Raw genomic sequence first — 27,060 nt, forward strand, 5'->3', positions numbered from 1 at the left:
GGCAATCTCCAAGTAATTTGCCATAATGGCTGTATTAATTTGCTTTTTCACCAATTCATGCAGTTGTTCATAGGTTCCATTTTCTCCATATCTTCACCCTCAATTATTGCCTTTGCCTTTTTTTATAATAGCAATTCTAGCAGGTATGAAGTATTTTATTTAAGTCTTTAATCCATTTTGAGTTATCTTTGTAACTGGTGAGAGTGAAAGGGGGTTTAATTTAATGCTTCTGCATGTGGATATCCAATTTTCCCAACACCAATTTTTGAAACAACTGTCCTTTCTCAGGTATATGTGCTTAGTGCCTTTGTCAAAAAATCAGTTGACTTGTAGATGCATGTGTCTAATTTCTAGGTTATTTTGTTTCATTGGCCAATGTGTCTGTATTTATTCTAATACCATGTTATCTTTACTACCACAACTATATAATATATATTGAAGTCAGATGGTGTATTGTCTCCTGCTTTGGTCTTCTTGCTCAAGATTGCTTTGGTCATTCAGGATTTTTATTTTTGTGCTTCCACACAAATTGTAGGATTGTTTTCCTAGTTATATGAAGAATGCCATTGGTGAGGGGTGGAAGGTAGGAATTACACTGAGTCTGTAGATCACATTGTAGGGTATGAACTCCCATTTTTTTAAAATTTTTTAAAAAATGGGAGTTCATAACTCACTTGAAACTAATGTCTGAAATATGATATGTCAAGAGCCGTGTAAGGTTTTGAACAACCAATAAAAAAAAAATAAAAAAAAAGAACATTGTAGGGTATGGACGTTTTGATATATTGATTCTTCTAATCCATGAACATGGGATGTCTTACCTTTGTGTGTATGTGAGGGTGTGTATGCTCTCTTTAATTTTGTTCATTAGTTTACTAGTTTTCATTGTAGAGACCTTTCTCCTCTTTGGTTAAATTTATTCCTAGGTGTGTGTGTGTGTGTGTGTGTGTGTGTGTGTGTGCCTGCGTAGTGAAAACAGGATTGATTTCTAGGTATCTATTTCAGATCTTTGCTATTAGCATTCAGAAACACTATTGATTTTTGTATACTAATTTTATAATTTGCAACTTTGCTGAATTCATTTAATTCTATTAGTTTTTTGGTGGAGTCTTTGGGGTTTTCTAAATATTAAATCATGCCATCTGCAAATAGTGACAATTTGTCTTTCTCTTTGCAATTTGGGTGATTCTTACTTTTCCTCTTGCATGATTGCTCAGTCTATGATTTCCAGTGCAATGCTGAGTAAAAGAGATGGAAGTGAATATCCTTTTCTTTTTTCCAGATCTTAAAGAGAAACTTATAGCTTTTCCCCATTCAGTACAATGTTGGCCATTGCCCTATAATAAATGGTCTTTATTATGTTAAGGTATATTCCTTTTTAAACTAATTTTTAAAAAATTTTTATTATTACTTATGAAGGGATATTGAAATTTCTCCAAAGCGTGTGTGTGTGTGTGTGTGTGTGTGTGTGTGTGTGTTACTGGGGATTAAATACAGGGCCTCATAAAATACTACAGGCAAGTGCTCAGTCCATGAGCTACACACTCAAATGCCTTTTCTGCATCTACAAAGATGACGAAATGGCTTTTGTCTTTCATTCTCTTAATATGTTATATCATACTTATTGATTTGAAAATTTTGACCATCTTTGCAATACCAGGGAAATCTCACTTGATTTTGGTACTTAATATTTTTAATGTGCTACTGAATTCATTTGCTAATGTTTTGTTGAGAATTTTTGCAACCATTTTTATTGAAGATATTGGTCTGTACCTTTCGTTTTTGTTCTGTGTCTAGTTTTATTATCAGGATCATCTTGGCTTCATGAAGTGTGTCTAGAAGAATTTCTTCCACTACTTTTTGTACTAATTTTTTAAAAAATTGGCATTTGTTCTCTTTAAATATTCATTGGAACCAGCAGAGATGCCACCTGAGATGGCTTTTTCTTCATCAGATAATTTATATTACTTATTTAATCTCATTATGCATTATTGGCCTGCTCAGCCTTTTAATTTTCTTATGATTCAATATTAGTAAGGTGTTTTTTTGTCTAGAAATTTATCTATTTTGGTTGGGTTATCAAATTTATTGGCATATGGTTATTCAAATAATCCATTGTATTTCTGTTGTATCAGTCACAATATCTCCCTTCTCATTTCTGACTTCATTTATTGGAGTCCCCTATTTCTTAGCTAATATCATTAAGGGTTTATAAATTTATTTATTTTTTAAAAGAATGAACTCTTTGTTTTGTTGATCTTTTTTTATTGCTCTTGTATCCCCATTTAATTTATCTGCTCTGGTCTTTACTGTTTCTTTCCTTCTACTTACTTTCAGTTTGGTTTGTTCGTGTTTCTAGTGCCTTCAGATGCAGCATGAAGTTGTTGGTTTATAATCCTTTTGTTTTTTGGATACTGGAATTTTTTGCTGTGAGCTTCCCTATGATGACTGCTTTGGGTGTGTCCCATTTGTTTTGGTATGTTGTTTCTCCACTTTCTTTTGCTTCAAGAATTGTTAAAACTTTCCTCTTGATTTCTTCCTTGATAACTTAGTTATTCAAGAGTAAGTTGTTCATTTTTCATGAACTTGCATAGCTTCCCAGATTATTTTTTTATTTATTTCTAGTTTTACTGTATCGTGGTCAGAAAGGATACTTGATATCACTTCAATACTTTTGAATTTGTTCAGATGACTTATTTTGTGGTCTATCATGAGATCTATCCTGGAGAATGTTCCATGTGCTCATGAAAAGAATGTGTAATTTGCAGATGTTGGATATAATGTTCTTCTCTAGATGTCTGTTAGGTCCATTTGGTCTAGCATGAAAGTTAACTCTGCTGTTTGTTGGTTTTCTGTCTTGGTTCTACCTATTGCTCAAAGTAGGGTGTTAAAATTCTCTACAATTATTACATTGGGCTTTTTTTTCTTCATTTAGGTCTATTAATATTTGCTTTTATATTTGGTGGTTCCAATATTGTTTACATATATATTTAAAGTCGTTACTTTCTCTTGGTGAATTGACTTCTTTAACATTCTATACAATCTACTATTACTTATTTGGACTAAAATTCTGTTTTAGCTATGTATGACTGCTCAAGCCATTTTTAAACTTGTTTTCTAGTTTTATTGCAGTTTCTTTTCTTCCCCCACTCTCTTACAGCCTTGTTTTGTGGTTAAATGGGTTACTGTCATAATAGGTTTTGATTCCTTGCTTATTATTTTTGTTTTTTCTCTTACATAGTTTTACCTCTTTTTTTAAATCATGTTGCTTGCAAAAATATCTTGTGATTATATCAAGAAAGGAAAAAAAATAAACAAAATATACTAATGACTAGCTCTACATTTGTCTTCCATTCCTTTCTACATTTTGAATTTTTGATATCCCACTGTACATATTTTTTATATTACATTTTCTTAACATATTAATGCAGTAATGTTAGTATTCCTGTTAAATATATGACTAGATTACATGCCATATTTATAATACTAAAGCATCCTGACTTTACCTGTATAATTAATGTTATCAGTAAATTTTGTGTTTTCTGATATTTTCTTCTTACTCATTGTGTGGGAATTGCTCTCTCTCTCTCTCTCTCTCTCTCTCTCTCTCTCTTTTTCTCTCTCTCATTTCTAAAAGAAATATTTTCTGGGTACAATCTTCTCAGTTGGAATATAAAACATCCTCAATACTATATTTTTATGAAAATGCCTGAGAAAGATACTTAATAAAGACAATAAAGGAAAAAAGAGAGAGGGAGAAGATTCAATTACAACTATATTGTCCTTGGACCACAGATAAGTGAATCACATATGACAGAAGTTGCTACATCTTTCATAAGTTTTCAGGTTGCTTTCAAAGCTGATTTAAAGTAAAATTCCAGGAAATAGGCATAAATCAAAATAAGGAACTTCTCTCCATATCACACTTCATGTAAAATTTCATATCATTAAGTATAAAATTACAGTAGTGATTAACACCAAGAAACCATGTAGCTAGAAACATTGCCTAAAATGATTGCCAATTTTTCTAAAGTGGTCTAATCTATGAAAGACTCTAGATTTTGCCTTGATTCTTTTCTGATATATTCCCCCTGGGGATCATAAAGAGATAAATGATGTTGGTGATGCATGAGCAAATGCATCCATTGGGATATATTTGCATTACGAATTCAAATTTCTAGGGGAAAAAATCACAAAAGAGAATCTTCCCTATACAACTCTCACCATAAAATTACCTGGCTAAAATAGTACGGCAGGAAGAATTTTAAAGTTTCAATTATATAGCTTAATTTTTAATTGTTAATGTAAATAATTACATCAAAAATTAAGAATACCTGCATGCTTTTTCCCACATATATTTGAAGAAATGCTCCTTTATCAGTATCCTATAGGAAGAAGGTCAAACCTTTGCTTATTTTCCTATTAAGAAAAAAAAAAAACTTCAAGCAGTTGACAAAACTGATTAATTAAATACCATTAGAAAGCTTTACCTCCTATTGAAGTGAAGGAATGATTCTCACTTCTGTTTTATAGAATGTTATATCATCTGTGCTTCGGACACTATCGTCTTTTGCCTTCTTTCCTTTAGGTTATTCTTACCACCTTTTCCCTGCTCCAGGCTCTACTTCACTTAACTCCCACTCAGACCACACAACTTCTGAGATGAATCCCTTAATATCTGATGCCTGCCTTGGGTCCTACCCCAGTGTCCTTCACTGGGGTCATGTAAGTCAATATTGTAGCTCTGAACACTCTGTATTTTAAATGTCCATTTACTAATTAACCATCACTACTAGTCTTGCATAGTGGGAACAACATTTTTTTATCACTCAGCATAGCATTCACAATGGCACATAAAGAATTTTCAATAAGTAACCAAGTAGTAGAGGAAAAAACATTTCATCATTTGTCTCACTACTATTATAAAATAATTGTTTTTAGTTAAATTATTTTTAACATATAAAAAAGCACAAAAATGTACATATCCATGGGGTACCATGGTCATGTTTCCATTTATGCAGACACTATGTAGTATTTAGATCAGGTTAAATATTTTTATCTCCTCAAACATTTATGAACCATTCATTTAAAAAAAAAACTAGAATGAAGGATTTTTAATAGTAAGTAGTTAATAATTTAATCTAACCAGTTTGAAAAATTTGTATCATATAATAATATATATCCACAATTTTTCTCTAATTAGCCTTAGAAAGAAATGGGGTTTGGAAAACACGAAGAACAAAGTGAAATGAAATAGTAGCTGTATTCTTATGCCCTGTGAGGAAAAAATCAAGATTACAAACCAGGTTTGGTTTGATTGAATGGTACAACTCATAATGTTCTAGCTTACTTTAGGTTGAAATTCCTTCTTTATGATGGGTTTTTGGTCCACTTCTTTGGCATGTGTGTCATTTGTTTTCTTAAGCACAGACACCCAAAATAAGGTGAGCTCCTTTCTGTCTCATTTTTTTTTAGAGTAAGTAACTTATTCATTTTAATTAGGTATATATGACAGCAGAATGCTTTTTGATTCATTGTACACAATTGCAGCATAACTTTTCATTTCTCTGGTTGTACTCACTCAGCATTAAAAGAGAATAAAATTATGGCATTTGAAGGTAAATACATGGAGTTGGAGAATATCATGCTAAACAAAGTAAGTCAAGGCAGAATGTTTTCTCTGATAAGTGGATGCTCTTCCATAATGGAGAGTGGGGAGGCATAGGAAAAAATGCAGGACCTTTGATTGGGAAAAGTGGTGGGAGAGGTAGAAAAAAGGTATGGTGGCATGAAAGATGGTGGAATGAGATGGACATCATTATCCTATCTCATTTTATCACTAACAAATACTGTCAGTTGTTTTCAATTATTTCTGCTAGAGAATTTTGCAGTCCCTTTGTGTTATGATAATGAGAAAGGACTTTGTGCCTTTTATAGCATTGTGATCTGGTGAAAAGTTCTGGGATCCTTCTGGACCTTCTCTTAAAGGCTTTATGGGAGGTTTTGTTCAATATATAAATTTAATAGAATGTGCCATGTGGACTGAAGGAACACTAAAAAAATAACTTATTTTGCATTTATCCCCAACTATCTGGGAAACTAGAATATAGTAAATACAAATGATATTTAAAGAATCCGAATTTATATACAATCCAGGCTAAAACATTTTTATGGTTTGCTACATTAACTGAACGATATAAATGTATCAAAAGGAATTTTGCATGGTCTTTTGTCATCACATAATTTCCCACTTACTAATATGGACCAAGATATGATATTAATTTTTCAGATAAAACCCACTCCATTTATTCATTGGCAGTTCTTTCCCTTATCATTGCTGCAGTACTTAATCTCAACAAGTCTCATCAACAACAATAATAACCTCTTGAGAATTTATTTAAAGAAAAAACCATTAAAATAGTCTTGTAAGTCCACCAGAAAAAAAATCCATTTTATGTTTTGACTTAAAATTACTGATGATCCACTAGAGGTGCCCAAGAACTGCTTTATGAAGAACAGCAGGGGTTTTATACCAGTGAGGAAACCAAGGAATCACAAATCACAATGGTCAGACATGGTAGGGAGGCATTATGGTGTTTTGGAAATACTTAGGCAACTGAGTATTTGTCATTAAAATAGGTGGATGATACCTTTACTAATCTTATAATAAAGATTACATAATAATAGATAAATAAAGGTATTGTTTAACTACAGTATGGTTTTATAAAAATATTTTTTACTCTCCTATTAGTTTTACATTTTAATCTATTTGTAATACACATAGCAATTTATTATGCACCCATATGCTATTATCTTTGTATGATTTTAATGAGTTTGATTTTACTTTTAAATTTTCAAAAATCCACAAAAAATTCATAAAATATTTATGAATTTTGAACATGAAAACATTTATAAAAATAATAAATTAGAAATTACTAAAACCTGGAATCTTATATTGTCTCACATAAAAATAAATGAATAAAAGAATTAAAAGAATGATAGATGGATAGAAGATAGACAGTTGTTAGATAGATAGATAGATAGATAGATAATAGCCAAATAGACAAATGATATCTCTTGTTTATAGTCGAATGCCAAGGGGCAAATGGTAAATGTAGAAGGGGTGCCAAGACAGATTAATCATCATTTTTCGATTTGCTATTGTCAGATTGGATTTGGGAATCATTATCAAAGCATGAGAAGTTTAGGTAAAATTTTTTATGAGAACTTATAATGTGGCTTGAAAACTATAAACTGTAATGTCTGGGAAAGAAAAGTGTCAGAATTTTACAGTAGAAATATCAGGCAACACCTTGACCAGTTATAGAAAATAAACAATAGCTATTTGATACTTTAGGGATACAATCATGAGCAACCTCATCCTAATCATGAAAAGGCATTGGAAAACTCAAAATGATAATAAACATTCTGTCTAAAAATTAAAGATTGGGACAATAATCTTCTTCGAAAATGTCAATGTTGTCAAAGACAAAAAAATATGGAAATGTTCCAAATTAATGCAACAAGGACACTGCCCAACTGGCACGAGCCTGGGGGAGAGAGGTCCTGCAGTTGGGACCTGATAAGCAAAGGAGGGGAGGGGTCTAAAAAACCTGAAGCAAATCAGAAAGACCAGGATTGGGAAGCTCCAGGCAGGACAGAGAGACAATACCAGGGGGCTCAAGTCTTCTCACCCTGGTTAACTACACCACCCTGAGGACAGAAACTCCAGCTTAAAATAGACAACTCCACCTACAGGGAAGAGAAGAGAGGCAGAAAGAATATGGAATTCTAAGAGTTTTGTTGTTGTTTGTTTATTTGTTTTGTTTGTTTGTTTTTGCCTTCTTATTCATCTTATTCCTCCTCTACCCTTCTATCCTCTGGCCCTCACAGTCTCAACATATGTGAAACCAAGAACTTTACATGAAATAGAACTTTGAGAACTGAGTCACCTGAATAATATAATATAGAGGAATTGCATAAGTCCCCCCATTTTTTATTCTCTCTTTTTACATACTGCTCAAGGGAACCATACACTAACAAGACATAACAATCATAAATATATATTCCCCAAACAATGGTGCAGCTATGTTCATCAAAAAAAAATTCTTCTCAAGTTCAAGAGTCAAATTGACCACAACACAATAATCATGGGTGACTTTAATACACCTCTCTCACCACTGTATTTATCTTCCAAACAAAAGTTTAATAAATAAACTATAGAGCTCAATAACACAAGTAATAACTTAGACTTAAATGACATATATAGAATATTTCAACCGGCATCAAGCAGATACACTTTATTCTCAGCAGCACATGGATCCTTCTCTAAAATAAACTATATACTATGCCATAAAGCAAATCTTAACAAATACAAAAAAGTAGGATACTACCATGTATTTTATCAAATCTTAATGAAATGAAATTGGAAATCAATGACAAAATAAAAAATAAAAATTTATACATCACAGGAGACTGAACAATATGCTACTGAATGAACAATGGATTGCAGAAAACATCAAGAAGGAGATTAAAAATTCTTAGAGGTAAGGGAGAACACAGACACAACATATTGAAATCTCTGTGACACTATGTAAGCAGTGCTAAGAGGAAAATTCACTGCATGGAGTTCTTTCCTTAAAAGAAGAAAAATTCAACAAATAAATGACCTCACACTAAATCTCAAAGCCCTAGAAAAAGAAGAACAAATCAGCAATAGAAGGAAAGAAATAATTAAAATTAGAGCTGAAATCAATGAAATACAAACAAAAGAAACAATTGAAAAATTGACAAAACTAAAAGTTGGTTCTTTGAAAAAATAAATAAAATTGACAGACCCTTAGCCACGCTAATGAAGAGAAGGAGAGACAGAACTCAAATTACCAGAATATGTGATGAAAAAGGAAATATCACAACAGAAATCACAGAAATACAGAAGATAATTAGAAATTATTTTGAAACCTTATATTCCAATAAAATAGAAGACATTGAAGGCATCGACAAATTTCTTAAGTCATATGATCTTCCCAGATTGAGTCAGAAGATATACATGACTTAAACAGACCAATATCAAGTGAGGAAATAGAAGAAGCCATCAAAAGATTATCAGCCAAGAAAAACCCAGGGCTGGGTGGATACACAGCCAAGTTCTACAAGACCTTTAAGGAAGAACTAATACCAATACTCTTCAATTTATTTCAGGAAATAGAAAAAGTGGGAGCACTTCGAAACTCATCTTATGAGGCCAATATTATCCTGATTCCAAAACCAGACAAAGACACTTCGAAGAAAGAAAACTACAGACCAATATCTCTAATGAACATAGATGCAAAAATCATCAATAAAATTCTGGCAAATAGAATACAAAAACATATCAAAAATATTGTGCATCATGATCAAGTGGGATTCACCCCAGGGATGCAAGGTTGGTTCAACATTCAGAAATCAATAAATGTAATTCATCACATCAATAGACTTAAAGATAAGAATCATATGATCATCTCCATAGATGCAGAAAAAGCATTCCACAAAATACAGCACTGCTTTATGTTCAAAACTCTAGAAAAACCAGGGATAACAGGAACATATCTCAACATTGTAAAGACTACCTATGCTAAGTCTCAGGCCAATATCATTCTAAATGGAGAAAAATTGAAGGCATTCCCTCTAAAATCTGGAACAAGACAGGGATGTCCTCTTTCACCACTTCTATTCAACATAGTTCTTGAACCGCTGGCCAGAGCAATTAAACAGATGAAAGAAATTAAAGGGATGCACATAGGAAAAAAAGAACTTAAATTAGTTCTATTTGCTGACTATATGATTCTATAACTAGAAGACCCAAAAAACTCCACCAGAAAACTTCTAGAACTAGTAAATAAATTCACCAAAGTAGCAGGATATGAAATCAACACCCATAAGTCAAAGGCATTTCTGTATATCTGTGAAAAATTCTCTGAGAAGGAAAAGAGGAAAACTGCCTCACTCACATTATTCTCAAAATAAATAAATAAATGAATAAATGAATAAATAAATAAATAAATACAATACTTGGGAATCAACTTAACAAAAGAAGTGAAATATCTATACAATGAAAACTACAGAACCCTAAAGAAAGAAATGAAAGAAGACCTTAGAAGATGTAAGATTCTACCTTGCTCTTGGATAGGCCGAATTAATATTATCAAAATGACCATACTACCAAAAGCACTATACAGATTTAATGCAATTCCAATCAAAATCCCAATGGCATTTCTCATAGAAATAGAAAAAGCAATCATGAAATTCATCTGGAAAAAACAAAAGACCCAGAATAGCTAAAGCAATCCTAAGCAGGAAGAGTTAAGCAGGTGGTGGTATTGCTATAGGAGACCTGAAACTATACTACAGAGCAATCGTAATAAAAACAGCATGGTATTGTCACCAAAACAGGCTGGTAGATCAATAGTACAGAATAGAGGACACAGAGACTAACCCACAAAATTACAATTATCTTACATTAGACAAAGTTGCCAAAAACATGCACTGGAGAAAATATAGCATCTTCAACAAATGGTGCTGGGAAAACTGGAAATCCATATGCAACAAAATGAAATTAAACCCCTATCTCTCACCATGCACAAAACTCAACTAAAAATGGATCAAGGGCCTAGGAATTAAACCAGAGACTCTATGTTTAATAGAAGAAAAAGTAGGTCCTAATCTTCATCATGTGGGATTAGCCCCATCTTTCTTAATAAGACTCCTACAGTTTAAGAATTAAAACCAAGAATCAATAAATGGGATGGAATCAAACTAAAAAGTTTCTTCTCAGCAAAAGAAACAATCTGTGAGGTGACAGAGAGCCTACATCCTGGGAGCAAATTTTTACCCCTCACACATTGGATAGAGCACTAATATCTAGGGTATATAAAGAGCTCAAAAACATAAACACCAAAAAAACAAATAACCCAATCAACAAACAGGCTAAGGACCCGAACAGACACTTCTAAGAAGAGGATGTACAATCAATCAACAAATATATGAAAAAATGCTCATCATCTCTAGCAATCAGAGAAATGCAAATCAAAACTACTCTAAGATATCATCTCACTCCAGTCAGAATGGCAGCTATTATGAAGACAAACAGCAACAAGTTTTGGCGAGGATGTGAGGAAAAAGGTACACTCATATGTTGCTGGTGGGACTGCAAATTGGTGCAGCCAATTTAGAAAGCAGTATGGAGATTCCTTGGAAAACTGGAATGGAGCCACCATTTGACCCAGCTATCCCTCTCCTTGATCTATACCCAAAGACTTAACAGCATACTACAGGGACACAGCCACATCGATGTTTATAGCAGCACAATTCACAATAGCTAAACTGAGGAGCTAACCTAGATGCCCTTCAGTAGATGAATGGGTAAAAATATTGTGGCATATATACACAATGAAATATTACTCCCCATTTAAAAAGAACAAAACCTTGGTATTTGCGGGTAAATGGATGGCATTGGAGAAGATAATGCTAAGTGAATTTAGCCAAACCCAAAAAAGCAAATGAGGAATGTTTTCTCTAATATAAGGAGGCTGACTCATAGTGGGGTAGGAAGGGAGAGCATGGGAGAAATTGATGAACTCTAGATAGGGAAGAGACGTGGGAGGGAAAGGGAAAGAGCAGGGGATTAGCAAGGATGGAGGAATGTGATGGACATCATTATACAAAGTACATGTATGAAGACTTGAATTGGGTGGCAACATACTTTTTTATACAAACAGAGATACAAAAATTGTGGTATATATGTGTATTAAGAATTGTAATGCAAAAAAAAATAGCATTACCTTAGATTAGGTAGAGGGAAGTGAAAGGAAGAGAAGGCAGGGGATGTGGGGATAAGAAAGATAGTAGAATGAAACAGACATTATTACTTTATGTATGTATGTGACTGTATGACCAATGTGATTCTACAATATGTATACTCAGAAAAATGAGAAATTATATCCCATCAATGTATGATATATCAAAGTATATAAGTCCATTCTACTGTCAAGTATAGCTAATTAAAACAAATTAAAAAATTAAAAGAATTTTAACAGAAAAATATTCCTCAATTTAGGAAAATTTTATGATGGAAAGTGTGGAAGGGAGGCAGATATTTCGAAAAGAAAAAAGCAGTTTTTCTATTCCCTATAGGATTTATTCTCTGTAGACATAGTTAAAATATTCTAGAATAGAAAAATGTATGTCACATTTTTGTGCCAAGAACAAGAGGTAAAGATTAAGGAAAAAAATAGGTGGAATTAAGAGATAGTCTAAGAATATGCTTTTAATATAAACAATAATGAATATTTTAGTTTTCTATTCTGTAAACTTTCCTTTTCTTTTTCTTTCTTTCTTTCTTTCTTTCTTTCTTTCTTTCTTTCTTTCTTTCTTTCTTTCTTTCTTTCTTTTTTTTTTTCTAGGGATTGAACCCAGGGACACTTTACCACTGAGCCTCATCCCCAGTACTTTTTTTTTTTTTTTTTTAAGACAGGGGCTTTCTAAGTTTCTTAGGGACTCACTAAGAAGTGGCTGAGGCTGGCATTGAACTTGCAATCATCCTGCCTCAGCCTCTCAAGCCACTGGGATTTCAGGTACACCACTACGCCAAGCTAAATTTTCTCCTCTGAATTTTGTCAGGATGACCTCTATATTCTATCAGTTACAAGAAATCATGATTCAAAGATATTATTTATCTAAAACCATAATCTACCCTCAAATGCACCTTTGCACAAATAATCTCTCCAAGTTGGCTTCCATAGCAAAAGAAGGAGCTAGAAATTTTGGTGCCTAATGAATGCTCTCAATTGCATGACCTTTTTGCCCTGCAGTCAGAAATCGACTTCCAAGTTTCTTGGTTTCAGCTTTCAGGGGTTCTTACTTTCATGGAAAGTGAAATTATTCTTTGCAATCATGTGTTTAAGCTTTGAAGAGTGAGCCTTTTGGACTTCAGTTCTCCTAATTCTATCCCTACTGTTTTATTTGTTTTGCTTTCCTTAAGACACTAGAGCATACTTCCCTCCTTGTTTAAATTGCTTTGTATTCCAGCCACTAATTGGTGAACGTTGGGGACTCACCATGTGTTTCACATAAAGTTGCCAGCTTCCTTTGGTGTTATATGACAGCCTCCTTGAAAGCTGAAGACAAGGTACATGCACTTTGTCTAAAAAAAGACATGATTTGAACTAACATAAATTTACAGTAGCCAAGGTTACAGCATAATAGAGAACTCTGTAAACCTGAATAAAACAGTCATAAAGGACAACTTGCAAGGGTGAAATGTGTTAATGTCTGTAACAGAATGTGAGAACCTGCTGTGCATCCATCTGGGAAGCTTCAGAAGGAAGGGAGGGAAAAGATCAGGAAGCAGAGGCTGATTAAATATTGCATTGCCCCCAATAGGCAAATCAAATTACAAGCAATCTCAAGAGTCTTGAGTTAAGGAAACAGCATCATACCCTGTGAAACAAGAAGTGATTCTTTAGCTGGGAGAAGACTCTGGTAGCTGGGTACATTTTATGTGACTTTCTTAAATCTTCCTCCTTATGGAAATGTATACTTCTGCACTGTTTTTCAGGCTTTATTGCGGTTGTTTAAACAAGCACAATGAACCTCAGAGGACAGCATATATAGAATGGGTCAGGAAAAAAGAGATTCAGAATAAAATTTATATTTCTATAATAAACACCTATATATTATAAATGAGCTTAGACATTTATTATATAACATAAATAAAATATATAAAGAATATAAATTTATATGTATACATAAGACTTATACATATGTTTATGTATAAGTATGAACATCAACAGATATATATGTACATATACATCTTTGACATTATAAGTTAATTATATACATATATAACTTACTAAATATATATTATGAACATATGTAATGTTCTGTTTATTATATTATTATCCCTTTATTCTATTTTTTTTGTCTTCAAGGAAAATATCTTAAAAACGATCTTAAAGCAAAGACTGAAAGCATGAAGATAAAGGAAGAACTGAGTGCAGACATGTGGAGATAAATTAAAGATGAAAGGTTCAGGAGGAAACCAAGAGAACAATGAATTGAGGCAAAATGTAAGGAAAAAACCTAAGGACTCACCAGGGAAATAAGCATCTCTGTGCATAACAATGTGAACGAGATTTTTCTAACAAACTTAAGGGAATGTCAGCATAAATATGTATTTCAACAAACAACATGTACTGCCTGATTTGTTCAAAGTGTATATTTCTCCAAATTAAAAGAGAGAGAGAGAGAATTTAAAGACTCTGAGTGTAAGATGTGAAGAATTTTTTTGAAATACATTTAGATGCTCAAATCATTACTGTTGATGATGCTGAGAAAACCCTGCAGTCCTGAAACAGCACACTCTACCTATCAGGGAAGTTGCTTCAACTAGTATGATGTGCCCCCAGGCAAATAAAGACAATGAAAATGCTATGCATATGTCTGGATATCTCCAAGGGTAGATTGGGAAGACCCTTTACATGAATTTGGAAATTTGGATTAATATATAGAACTCAACATTCTAATGAGAAGACCAAAGACCATGGAAAAATCATTTCCTGAAAATGAACAGAAAATTCCATGGGACTTACCCTATACTTTATCCAGGGAGACAGAAAAAGTAGAAGTTAGAGCAAATCATACAATGAAATGTTCTATTCCCATTATACAGGACTTCTGTTTGTCCAGTGTAACAGTTCCACAAGTAAATTTCAAAACAAATTAATCATAATCACATTATATAAACACAATGCAATAACACTGGGAATTAATAAGAAAATCAAACCTAAGTGTTAAAATTAACAAATATTTTCCAATTGAGTCCTGAAGCCTCCTAAGGCCAGCAAATTAGGTCTAGAGACTGGTGTGGTCCATGAAAGCCAAGGAAGGAACAGCACATCCTGGCAATAGCCCTGGAAAGTGTTCCTGTGACAGCATCTGTACCACGTAGGAGAAATGCAGGGGGAGTAGTTACTCTCAATTCATTGTTGTAATAAAGGTCACTTTCGGGTAAAACGTGGGGGCACTGCTGTGACAGTTTTTTGGCTATCCTATGAAACACTTTTTTATTATTCTCCTTTGCAAAGGGGAGAAGTTACTAACTACAAATGTGGCTTCCTCATAAGGAATTCCCCTGAAACTATTAAATAGAATCATTCATGCTAAATTTAAACTTCTTCAATAAGAACTTTATCCTGGTCTGACAGATTTGGAATTTTGGTAAGAATCCATTTCAACATGCACAATGAGGAAAGCCTATACTTCTCAGAGCTAAAAAAAAAAACAAACAAAAAACAAAAAACAAAAAAACACTGAAAAATAATCAGAAAGGTGAAAAGACAGATTGTTTTCAAAGGATAATTTATTTGGGGGACATTAGAACAATATCTATGGCTTAAGAAAACAAGGTTTTGAAAACAAAATTTAATGCATTTTCTTGACTTAAGAGTTTAGCAAGGGGCTGGGGATATAGCTCAGTGGTACAGTGCTTACCTAGCCTGTGTGAGGCACTGGGTTTGATCCTTAGCACCATATAAAAAATAAATAATTAAAATAAAAGTATTGTGTCCATCTACAACTAAAAAATATTATTTAAAAAAGGTTAGCATGCCAGTAAAACTGTAATGTGAGATTATGAAACTTAAGATTTAAAAATATAAGACTATAGAAAAAATGGAAAAGATTGATGAATTATATGTGCAGTTAAAGAAAACTGGATGCTTGAGAAATTTATATTAACAAATTATAAAATGGAGGGGGAAAATTGCATTCCTGAAATAATTCAAGAAGTGTGTATTTTCCAAAGCACTATTTGCAAACGTGGGAGATAGAGGAAGCCAAAGTATAGAGTATTAAATTAACCTGGAGTTTATAAACAACATCACTCCTTCTGAACTTCAAAGGACAAGTGTTTGATCTGGGAGAAGGGAAACTTCACAGCAGCCTCTGGGTACAGGCAAGGAGGGAGACAGAGCAATATACACCCTGCTCTCACCTGGATCCATTCTCCTGAAGCCAGACAGAAGAACCCATGGATGGACTTCTTACTCTTTAGCTCACCAGGTAAAGTGACATTGTAGAAAGGGAGTGGGTGGGGGCACCAGAAAATACCACCCATAGATAAGGCAAAAAATGTTTTCTAAAAGCCTAGATATAATAAATAATAAATAAACTAAAAATAATGCAAGTGATAAATTATTATGTGAAATATAGATAGTGGTTATGATCCAACCTAAAAGCAATGAGACTTCAATGTAAAACAAGTAGAATAGACAGTAAAACACACACACACACACACACACAGAGGGTAGGGGGAGAAAAATACAAGAAATCTTTCCTGAGTCAAAAAAGCTGATTTTGTAGCTTAAAGATTTACATGTAGAATATCAAAGCCCACTGAAAAGTAACATACAATAAAGAATTCAAGAACAGGAAATTGGATTTTCAAAAGAACTGATATGAACAAATGAATAAGTATATATTGCTTTGTGTTATCCTGGATGAAATTAAGAGAATATCTCAACCCCCTCCCCCCAAAAAAGTTTCAAGTTCTAATCCCTAGAACCTATGAATAATTCTCCTTTATGCCACAGAGACTTTGCAGATGTGATTAAGGATTTTAAGATGGAGAGATCATCTTGAATTATCTAGGTGGCTCAAATGTAATCACATAGGGCCTTATAAGAAGGAAGCAAGAAAGTCAAAGTCAGAGAGAAGAGGTGATGGTTGATGCAGAGGCCACCTGCTGGAATGATTGTCTTTAAAGTCAGAGAAAGAGGCCACAAGCCAAGGAATGCAGGCAGCCTTATGAATCTGAAGAAAGCAGGAAGACTGCTTCTTCTCTGCAGCCTCCAGAAGGTTCTGAAGGTTCTCTGCAGCCTCTAGAAAGTATATAGTACTTATTAATTTTAGTCAGCATGACTTCTGACTTCTGCTGCTTTAAGATAAAGATAAAATTGTGTAGTTTTTTACAGCAGCAATAGGAAATTAATACATGTTTTAACTAATCTATAACACTAGATAAAATATTAAATAATTATTAGAAAATACATAATGTTACATACATATATAATGCATAACCACCTAAAATCACTTAATTTACTCTTTCCTACAAACCACTGTAGCTATGTTTAAAAATGTGGCAAACAAAATAAGGTAAAAAGTAATTGCAAATTTTATTAAAGTTCATCTAACAAGGTCAAAAGGAGATTCTGTAAAATATTATGTAAAATTTCTTTTTTTAAAAAACCCTTACATTCTCTCCAATCTGCCCCTTTTATTCTTTAAAATCAACCACAGCACCTTGCAGTTTGTGAATATAGTATCCTCTCTTACTAAAGGGGAAATCCTTCTATGGTTTCCAATTTCCATACTTTCACACTCCCAAGCATTACTCTGCCATATCATAAGAAATCCAGGCTGTTCAAGTTGCCCAAATGGATTTCTCCTTTTCAAAAGAAGAGGGAAGGGGAGAAACTTGCAAGTACTGATTACTAACAGTTTATTTCCTTCTATACATATAAATTGATGCTATTGCTTATGGTGCTGCTACTATTATTGCTACAACTACCACTAGAATTATCTCCAATCATTATCATGATATTATTATTGATGCTAATAAAACTGGTTACACAATGGTGTACCCTGGATTAGTCTACGAAACTGATCCACTTCTGTGCAAGAAATGAAGAGAATGCACTGGTGTTGAATATTTGAATATAATAACAAAAAAATTTAAAAATTCACTTTGCTTTTTACCATCACTACATAGCTGCAATTCTAAACATCAGCGATAACATATTCTTGACCACTTACACCAAATCCAACCACTAAGGTTTGGATTTTGAATACTTCCCACAGGTCCATGTGTTAAAGGCCCCATCCTCAGGATGGCACTATAAGGGGGTGGCAGAATCTATAGGAAGTGGGGCCTGGTAGGTCCTTAGTTCTTTGGAGTTGTGGCATCCTGTGGTACCCAGATCTTTCCTCTTCTTTCTTTGCTTCCTGGAACTGAGGTGAGCAATTTGCCAAAGCATGTAGTCCTAGGCACTGTCACTCAGCATCCCCTCAGAGGCCTGATTAGCAACAGCTCACTCAGATCATAACCTCACTCTATAAACCTGAATCAAAATAAAACTCCTTTCTTTTAAAACTAATTGTCTCATATGTTTTGCTATAGTGATTTTAAAAAGTGATTAATATACCCTCTTACGAATCTGTTACAGATCACTGCTACAGTTGACCTATAATCCCCAATCATGTGGAGACAACTGACATATTGGAAGAGAAAATAAGAAGGTAGTCGATTTAACCTGTGACATCATTGTGTCTGATTTTCATGTAAGGCTTTTCTGTGCTTCCTGCCCTCAAAAAACTCAAGTTTTGAATTCTCTATTTAAGCTGAGGCATCTGCACCCATGTGGAACCAAATCACAATTTAGTTATTCTCTTGTACCTCAATAGTGTACCAACTTTGCATCTACTCCTTTATTATGTTTGAATAGAGAAACTTGACACCTCTATTATTTTTGTTACTGTTGTTTTATTTAGCATGACAATCCAGTTCTATATGCATCCAAGGCTTAGAAGATTTGATTAAAATAGTAACATACATGTAAAGTGTGTGTGTGTGTGTAATTAGCTAGGTATTTTTGTTGTTGTTGTTGTTACTAGGGATTGAACCCAGGGGCACTGAGCCACCTCCTCAGGTCTTTCTTATATTTTTAGAGACAGGGCCTCACTAACTTGCTTAGCACTTCACCTTGGCTGAGGCTGGCTTTGAACTAGCAATCCTCCTGCCTCAGCCTCCTGAGCTGCTGGAATTATAGGCATGCACCACTGCACCCAGCTCTTTTTTCTGTCTTAAAATTCAGACTGGAAAGACTAAATTCCACATATACTAATAATTTTTCTATAAATTAGCTATTTATAAGCCGTTAAATAAGAGATATTGTGGTCATACATAAATGGACTTCATTAGGTTGAAATATTTTTCTTTCTTTCCCTCCCTCCCTTCCTTCCTTCCTCCCTCCCTCCCTCTTTTCCCCTCCACCCCTCCACCCCCTCTTCTCTCTCTCTCTCTCTCTCTCTCTCTCCTGGGGATTGACCCCAGGATCATTCCAGCACTGAGCTACATCCCCAGCCTTTATTATGTTTTATTTGGAGACAGGATCTCCCTACTTCAGCTTTCCAAGTGGCTGGGATTATGGGACTGTGCCACTGCACCTGGGTAAATGTGATGTGTTTTAAAATATACTTCCTCACTTAACATGTTTGTGTTTACACTTCAGTAATCATGAAGAAATATTTTATTTCCTACTGTTACTTTGCGAAAAAAAAGTGCACTTGTAGTTATTTTTTGCTACCTAAAATTTTCGATTTGTGTTAGAAATATCAAATTATAAAGTGTAGGAAAAATATTGCTGTGGTAACACAAGATTTTTCATGCATTTCTCAACAGTGTCAGAATTTTATTTTATTCCACACTTATTAACATAAAAATGACCAGTATCCAGATTGTTATGTGTAACTAACAAGCAAGGAATGCTGATTTGCTACTGTTGGATTGGGGAATTGAAATGTATTGAGCTTGACAGGCATAAAGTTCTAGGTTTGGTGAATAGATAAAAGTACTCTTAAGAATGTGCTGTATGATTTTACAATGGAGCATTAAACAGTAATTTTAACATGTAGTCAGGTGTCAAGTGAAATTTTTGGATTTTTCTAGAGTAACTTTTAAAGCCTTCAGAATAGTTGATATATACAGACAGGCTTCAGGTCATTTGTTTGATAGATGTTCTGATAAAAATGGCAATTAAAATGTTTGGGAACTTAATAAAAATCTTTCACAAATCTCTTTTTGGCAACACAAACTACCTTACATATAGCTATAAAAATGAATTTTTCTTTTCAATCCAGAGGGAAGGCAATTTAAAAAGTCTGGGATATGCAGAAAGCATAAGTCAATGTGACTTTCAATGCTAAGTTCCTACTAATGAGTTTGTGCAATACAGAAAGTTTTAAAAATTTTTCTTCAGTTATAATAATTATACATCAATCATTTCATTTTACTTGCAATTTGGCAGTATATCTTATTTTTATGTGCATGTTATGTTACCGCAGTTTTGATGCAAAAATTTCTCTCATGCATAAGCTGCTTTTTATCTTCAGTTTTTGACATTTGTCTTACTAAAGACACAAAATTTTATAATCAATCTATATTATAAACCTAAAGAAAGTTTGGTTTTCAAAGTCTCTAACCTAATTTGCAATTTTACCATTTTTTAACTCATGAATCTTACACTACTCAACAAAAGTAGCATTTTCTAGGAGGGTGTAATCATGGTTTCTCTTTAGTCCTGAAATGTGCAGTTTGACTTGTAGATCAAAGCACTGCTAACTACCAATTGCTGTACTAGTAGTAAATCAGAAGTAATATCAGGCACTCTTCCCTACATTTAAAAAAATTCTATGTTTAATATAATTTATTCTTGTGTATTCACAAATAACTGGGAATAGTATATTTAAGACCAGGAAGAATGCAACTTTACCTATCTCATTGTATTGTTTTAACATTAAATTTGTTTTATTTGTAATTTCCAACCACCATTGATAATAGTGGATTGAATTTAAATACAAAAGTACAATAACAAACAAGAGCAAAAATATAAATTTTGGACTATCAAATACATTTTCAGCCATCATTCCCAATAATCATTTCCAATGATTTAAAAATCATAGCATTAGATTTGGTAACTAGAGAAAATGAACCACAGTGGGAACTAAAGTTATCCAACTTCTATGTTCTGAATGGACAATACATTAGTTCATTAAAAAAGAAATTAGGGAATAAAAAAGAGGAAGTAGTGAAAGGAGAGAGAAAGAGAGGTATGGGAGAAAAGAAAGAAAGGAGAGAGGGCAACAGAAAAGGAGAAGAGGATGATAGGGAGACTGGGGTTTCCTTTTAATTCTCGCCTGCCATAGAGATTTTGGATTGTCTCTAGTGCTAATTTCTTAGAGTCTTGCTGTCTTTCTTCTCCTCATGCCAGATAGGTATGGGTAGGTGGATATGTAGATAGGTGGATGAATATATAGATAGATAAGTAAACAGACAGACTGGTAAATAGGGTTAGAGATAGGAATATTGGCTCAATTTCTCTGCAGTTTCCTAATTAATGTTGATTTTCAAATTTAATGTCATAATTATCATGGTGACACATTTGATCAATTTGCAATATACAATAAAGAAATTTTTACAGGGACTTAAAACAAGTAGGTTTGTTCTTGCTGAGCTCAGCATTGGCCTCCTAATCTTCAATTTTGGGGGGACTATACCACATACCCTAGATAGTTTATTTCTGGAGACCCTCAGGTGTCATGAAACTGTAAGAATGAATGGTATAGGAAGGATTAGAAAAGATAGGTGAATTGGAAAAGATTAGATATAGTGTTGATAAAAGAAAGGATAATACCCTTCTACCATAACTAATCAGATCAATTTTTTATTTATAACCAATAATCTTTGAAAAAATTTTATAGAGACTTCTCAGGAGAGTTAGCACCACTTTAGAATAAGTAGTCTTATTTAAGAAATAAATTTCTTTATTAGCTTAAGTATTCCTACCAAGAAAAGTCTGTTCCTAAATATTCATCTATCTGAAGTCCTTACAGAACATTACAGATATTGAAATCTCCCCTAAATTTTCCACACCAATAATGTTTCTTTTCTACTGGCAGTAGCATATTTTTCATTATAAATTCTCCCACAAATTAGCTAGATTTTAGAAAGTTATTCTTAACATAATATAGCATTAAAATTTTTATATCTCAGAAATATGATATAATAGTAATTACAAATGTTGCTATAGGTATTGTATATTCTTGGAAATATCATTCTATAAACTTTTAACTCTTCAAGGACAACAAAGGAAGCGATTTTCAAATACTTGTAATTCTAATTTCAGTGTTACAGAGAATAAAACTCTAAACTGATCTGTATTCACAGGACAAAAGTGGTCTAGTATGGTGAAGGTTTGAATTAAGGAGAATGATTTTAATAAACTCTAGTATATTATGACCTTGAGTAAAATGGTTCCCTTCCAACACCTTAGCTTTCCCAGTAGAAAAAAATATAGACAGTATCTATAATTTGAATGTTTTCTCAGGTAATTCTTGTGCCCAACAAGGTTTTCAAACCACTAGAATAGAAGCAGAAAGACTAGTGCAAAGATACTGCAATAGTCCAAATGAAAAGTGCAAGAGCTTCAAATAAGACAACTGGCAATAATTATATATGGACTGAAGTAGATTTGATTGACATTCAGGCTAAGTGAGTTAGGAATATAAGACAGTGGAGGAATGAGAGACTGAGGAATGAGACATCTGGGAAGTCTTGTGTACATTGAATTCCATTAGCAGAAGACAGGAAGAAAATATGGAAGATCATAACTTCAGCTTTTATATTTCATTTACAATATCTGAGGAACATTAGATTAAGACATCTGTAAAGCAGCTAGAACTATGGGTCAAGAGTGCAAAAATAATATTTAAACATGATGTCTGGTTAATGATATCACTAAAATGATCATAAAGAAGAAAAAGAAGAGGAGGAGGAAAGGAGGAAATAGCAATGGGAACTAGCAGAATATATGTAGTATAGTTTTGTTTGTGTATGTTTTTATATAAACAATATCATAATAGATTAGATAAATAGATATACTATTATGTAATTTTGCTCAATAATGGATTTTTAGATATTGCTCCATTTTATGAAATATAGAAATGACCTCAACAGGAGCAAATGATAAAAAATATCTAATAAAATATACTGATAACTGATAAAAGTGTTTAGGGAAGAAGGAGGTGATCAAGATTAGGATTATGGTCAAAGAGATGTTTGCATTTCTTGTAAAATTCTCTTTGTTTAATATGGAGAATCAATCAATATTTTGCCTGTAAATAATAATTCATTTTAAGTGAGGTTAGACTAATTCACCCAGATTTATCATTCTGTGTGTGCATAATTTTATTGAAAGCTGATTATTCCTCATCAAATAAAAATTATGTGCCAGACTTTTAGAAATCCCTCCAAAAAATGCCATGTTTTATTCTAAAACGATAATTAAATAAAGCACATTGACTGGCACTTCTGTATCAAAACCTTATAGTAGTAAATAATGCAGGTGCAGAATTTTACATTTATAAATTATCTATCAATTAAGAAATCAGTATAATTCTATCAACCATTTTGGCAAAACCAGCTTGACTTTTTAAAATAACAAATCATTTAAAATACGTGCAATTGCTTCTCAACATTTGCATCAAATAGCACTTGTGAAGAAAATGACAGTTACAATGCATTTTCCTTCTTTTCTTAGAAAATTGACTCATTCCTTCTCTGCCTAGCCATTTAAGCTAGCCACTCAACCTGTCAGCACCAAGCCATGGGGATTTCCAAGGCTCCACTCCAGGCTTTTCTCCCTTCTCTATACAACTTTCTCAGAGAATTAACTCATTCCCAATGCATTGATTTTTTTCCCCTTTACTTGAATGCCTGTCAGGCATGATATCTCAAGTCCAAGTTTCTTTCCCAGGTACAGCTGTGATTTCTCTCCCTTATATTTGTCCTCAAATAAACAAGTTCCAAACAAATTATATTTTCTTTCTTTCCTCCATCTTTTCCTTTGCAGTACAGGATCACATCCAAATTGACTTTCTCTCCTGGCTTTTTTGCTTATACTGTCATCCAAGGTCACTTAAGGTGAAAATGTTGGAGGAGGGGTGGCAAATTCAAAGATCTACCATGACCTAGGCAGGAAACAGGAAACCTACTGCATTAAGGCGGGAAGGAGTGATATTGACATAACCCTTTAAAGACAAGAGCTGTTCCTCTGCCGGGCATAAGCATGTTATTGCCACGTGGGTGTGTGTGCAGAGGTAGCAGTGGGTTGCTTTTTGATTAAATTATATTCAAAACCTGATAATCACTCTACTTTAAAAACAATGGCAATGAAAAAATATAGAAGTGTTGAGAGACTTTTTTGTAGAGAATTTGATTTTACATCTATATAAGCAAATATATGATTTCATTGTAAGTAATTGGTACTATAACAATGAACACACACACATACATGAGCTAAATAAGAGAACAGAACACAGTGTCTATGTAGCTTTAGTCTATAAAACTAATGAAATCTTGAAACTCTCCTATATATTGTCAGCACCCTAACAAGTAACCTTTTCACTGATGCTTACACTGTCCAGTCTGAAAATATGTTAGAATCTTTGCATTTATAATAAGCATCTGAAAAATTGCTTTTTTCCCCACAAAGAATAAAATAACTAAACTCTGTCACCTTAATCATTGTGTATATGATTACATAGTAAACTAAGGCTATTCTATCAGGTCTCCGTTATAGATGTTTTATTTAAACTCCAACTTTTAATTCCTATATCTCAAATTTAATGACTTTCCTAAATCAATTGCTGTTGGTGGGAGTGGGCAGTGGTTGCCAGGGATTGAACTCAGGGGCACTTGGTCACTGAGCCATATCCCCAGCCCTATTTTGTATTTTATTTAGAGATAGGGTCTCACTGAATTGCTTAGCACCTCACTATTGTTTAGGCTAGCATTGAACTTGCTATCCTCCTGCCTCAGCCTCCTGAGCTGCTAGGATTACAGGTGTGAACCACCACAACTGGAACAATTGTTATATTAACTTGCTGCAGCTACTGCTGCAACTCAGGCTTTGAGCCTCTTATGGTGCAAGCACAGCTCTGATCTTCATGCCAACTCAGCATGCCTGCTGCAATCTATAATTATATTTTTTCCCTAGTATATCCTTATGTAGTTACCTTTCATTTTCTTTTTTTTCAATTTTAAAAAATTATTTGTATATGACAGCAGAATGCATTACAATTCTCATTACACATATAGAGAACAATTTTTCATATCTCTGGTTGTATACAAAGTATATTCACACCAATTCATGTCTTCATACGTGTACTTTGGATAATAATGATCATCACATTCCACCATCATTTCTAACCCCATGCCCCCTCCCTTCCCCTCCAACCCCTCTGCCCCTCTATTCCTGCCATGCTCCCTCTCCCTATCCCACTATGAATCAGCCTCCTTTTCATTTTCTTTTTTGTAATGAAAGCACCATAAATCAACTCTTTAGCAAATCTCTACTTTACAATACAATATTATTAACTATAGTTTTCATTTTGTAAAGACATATAAAAGTCCACATAGAGATGGAAATCTATATTGCATTATGTAACCATAAGCCAAGGATGCCTAGAACCATCAGAAGCAGGAAGAGGCAAAGGAGTATTCTCCCTGGAGCCTTTTGAAGGGAGGATGGTAAACACCTCCATTTAAGTCTTCTAGAATCCACAAATTTGTGGAAATTTCCTCTGCTAGCCTTAGAGACATAATACATGTCTACTCTCTGCTCCTAATAGGCAGCATCATATCTGTATATCCCTAAAGATCCAAACTTTTCAAACATTTTCTGGTCAATCTCCCAGAAACACATATTCCACTTTCCCACTATGATCAAGCTCTTGTTCCCAGAGCCCATTTATAACTTCAAGTTCATTTTCTATCTCTTCTATTGAATTGCATGCTCACACCAAATTTTATCATAAACAAGGTCTTGGAAACCAGATAATCCAAATGTTCATCTTATCTCTAACATATTCTCAAGGTGTGAACCTGATCAAATTATTCAACCCTCTACCTGTTCCTTCATCTGTATTGGAGATAATTAATCCTATCTACCTCACTGAATAATATATGAATATGGACACTGTATTAATTACATATATTTATATAAATTTTGAAAACCTCAAATGTCTGGCTTGTAAAAGTATTAATAATGTTAGTCATAAACTATTATTTGACATCTACATTTTAACAATTGACAGGCACCTTAAACCTAGTATGTCCAAAATAATATTCATAATTCTATATGTTCTCAGTGACTGATTTTCCTGCTATTTTAGGAATCCTATTATTTGGCCCTAAGATCCCCAAAGAGAGGAATCAGCCTATGTCTCTATTTTTTCTCACTTCCTCTGTCATCTGATACAACAGCAGATTCTTGTAACTTCATCTTTCAAATATAAGACAAAATACCTTTTTAAAATTTAATCAGGGGCTCAGGAGGCTGAGGCAGGAGGATCACAAGTTCAAAGTCAGCCTCAACAGCTTAGATCCTGTCTCAAAATAAAATATTTTTTAAAAAAGGATTAGAAAAGTGGCTCAGTGGTTAAACACCCCTGGGTTCAATCCCTGGTACCAAAAATAACAAATAAACAAACAAGTAAATAAAATTTAATCAGAACATGCCACTTCATTATTTAAGATGGTCTAGTCATTTACATTTAATGGTTGACATTGTATTATACTGTCTTCCTATCTTAATCCATTCAGGCTATTATAACAAAATACAGAATGAACATCTCTGCACTGAAAATTCAGAATCTTTTGAGCACTGACATGATCTGAAAATGGAAAATTTTCACACCTAACCTCATGTGATAGATTGCATTAAAAAAATTGAGAGCCACTAAAAAATATTATATTAAATTACCTTTGTGCTATGGAAGGTATAGAAATGTAAATGAATTTTGTATTTAGTCTCTGGTCCCATCTCCAAGATATCTCATTATGTGAAAGTATTCCAAAATTTGGAAAACTTCAAAATTTGATCCATTTCTCATCCTACACATTTCAAATCAGGGATATTAAGTGCGTACCACAAATTTTACAACTTGTATACCACAGAAATTTATTTGCCATCCTTCTGAAGGCTTGGAAGTCCAAGATCAAGGAATCAGTCGCTTCAGTGTCTGAGGAGAGGCCATTTCCTGGTTCAGAGATGGACTTTTTTTTCTGTGTCCTCACATGTCTAGAGGGTCACAGGGGTCCTCGGTGATGGCTTTTATAAGGACACTGACCCCATTCAGAAGGTTGAAACCCTCATGACTCAATAACCTCCCCAAGTTCCCACCTCC

The sequence above is a fragment of the Urocitellus parryii genome, chromosome 10 (genome assembly GCF_045843805.1).
Source record: "Urocitellus parryii isolate mUroPar1 chromosome 10, mUroPar1.hap1, whole genome shotgun sequence".
Classification (NCBI taxonomy): domain Eukaryota; kingdom Metazoa; phylum Chordata; class Mammalia; order Rodentia; family Sciuridae; genus Urocitellus; species Urocitellus parryii.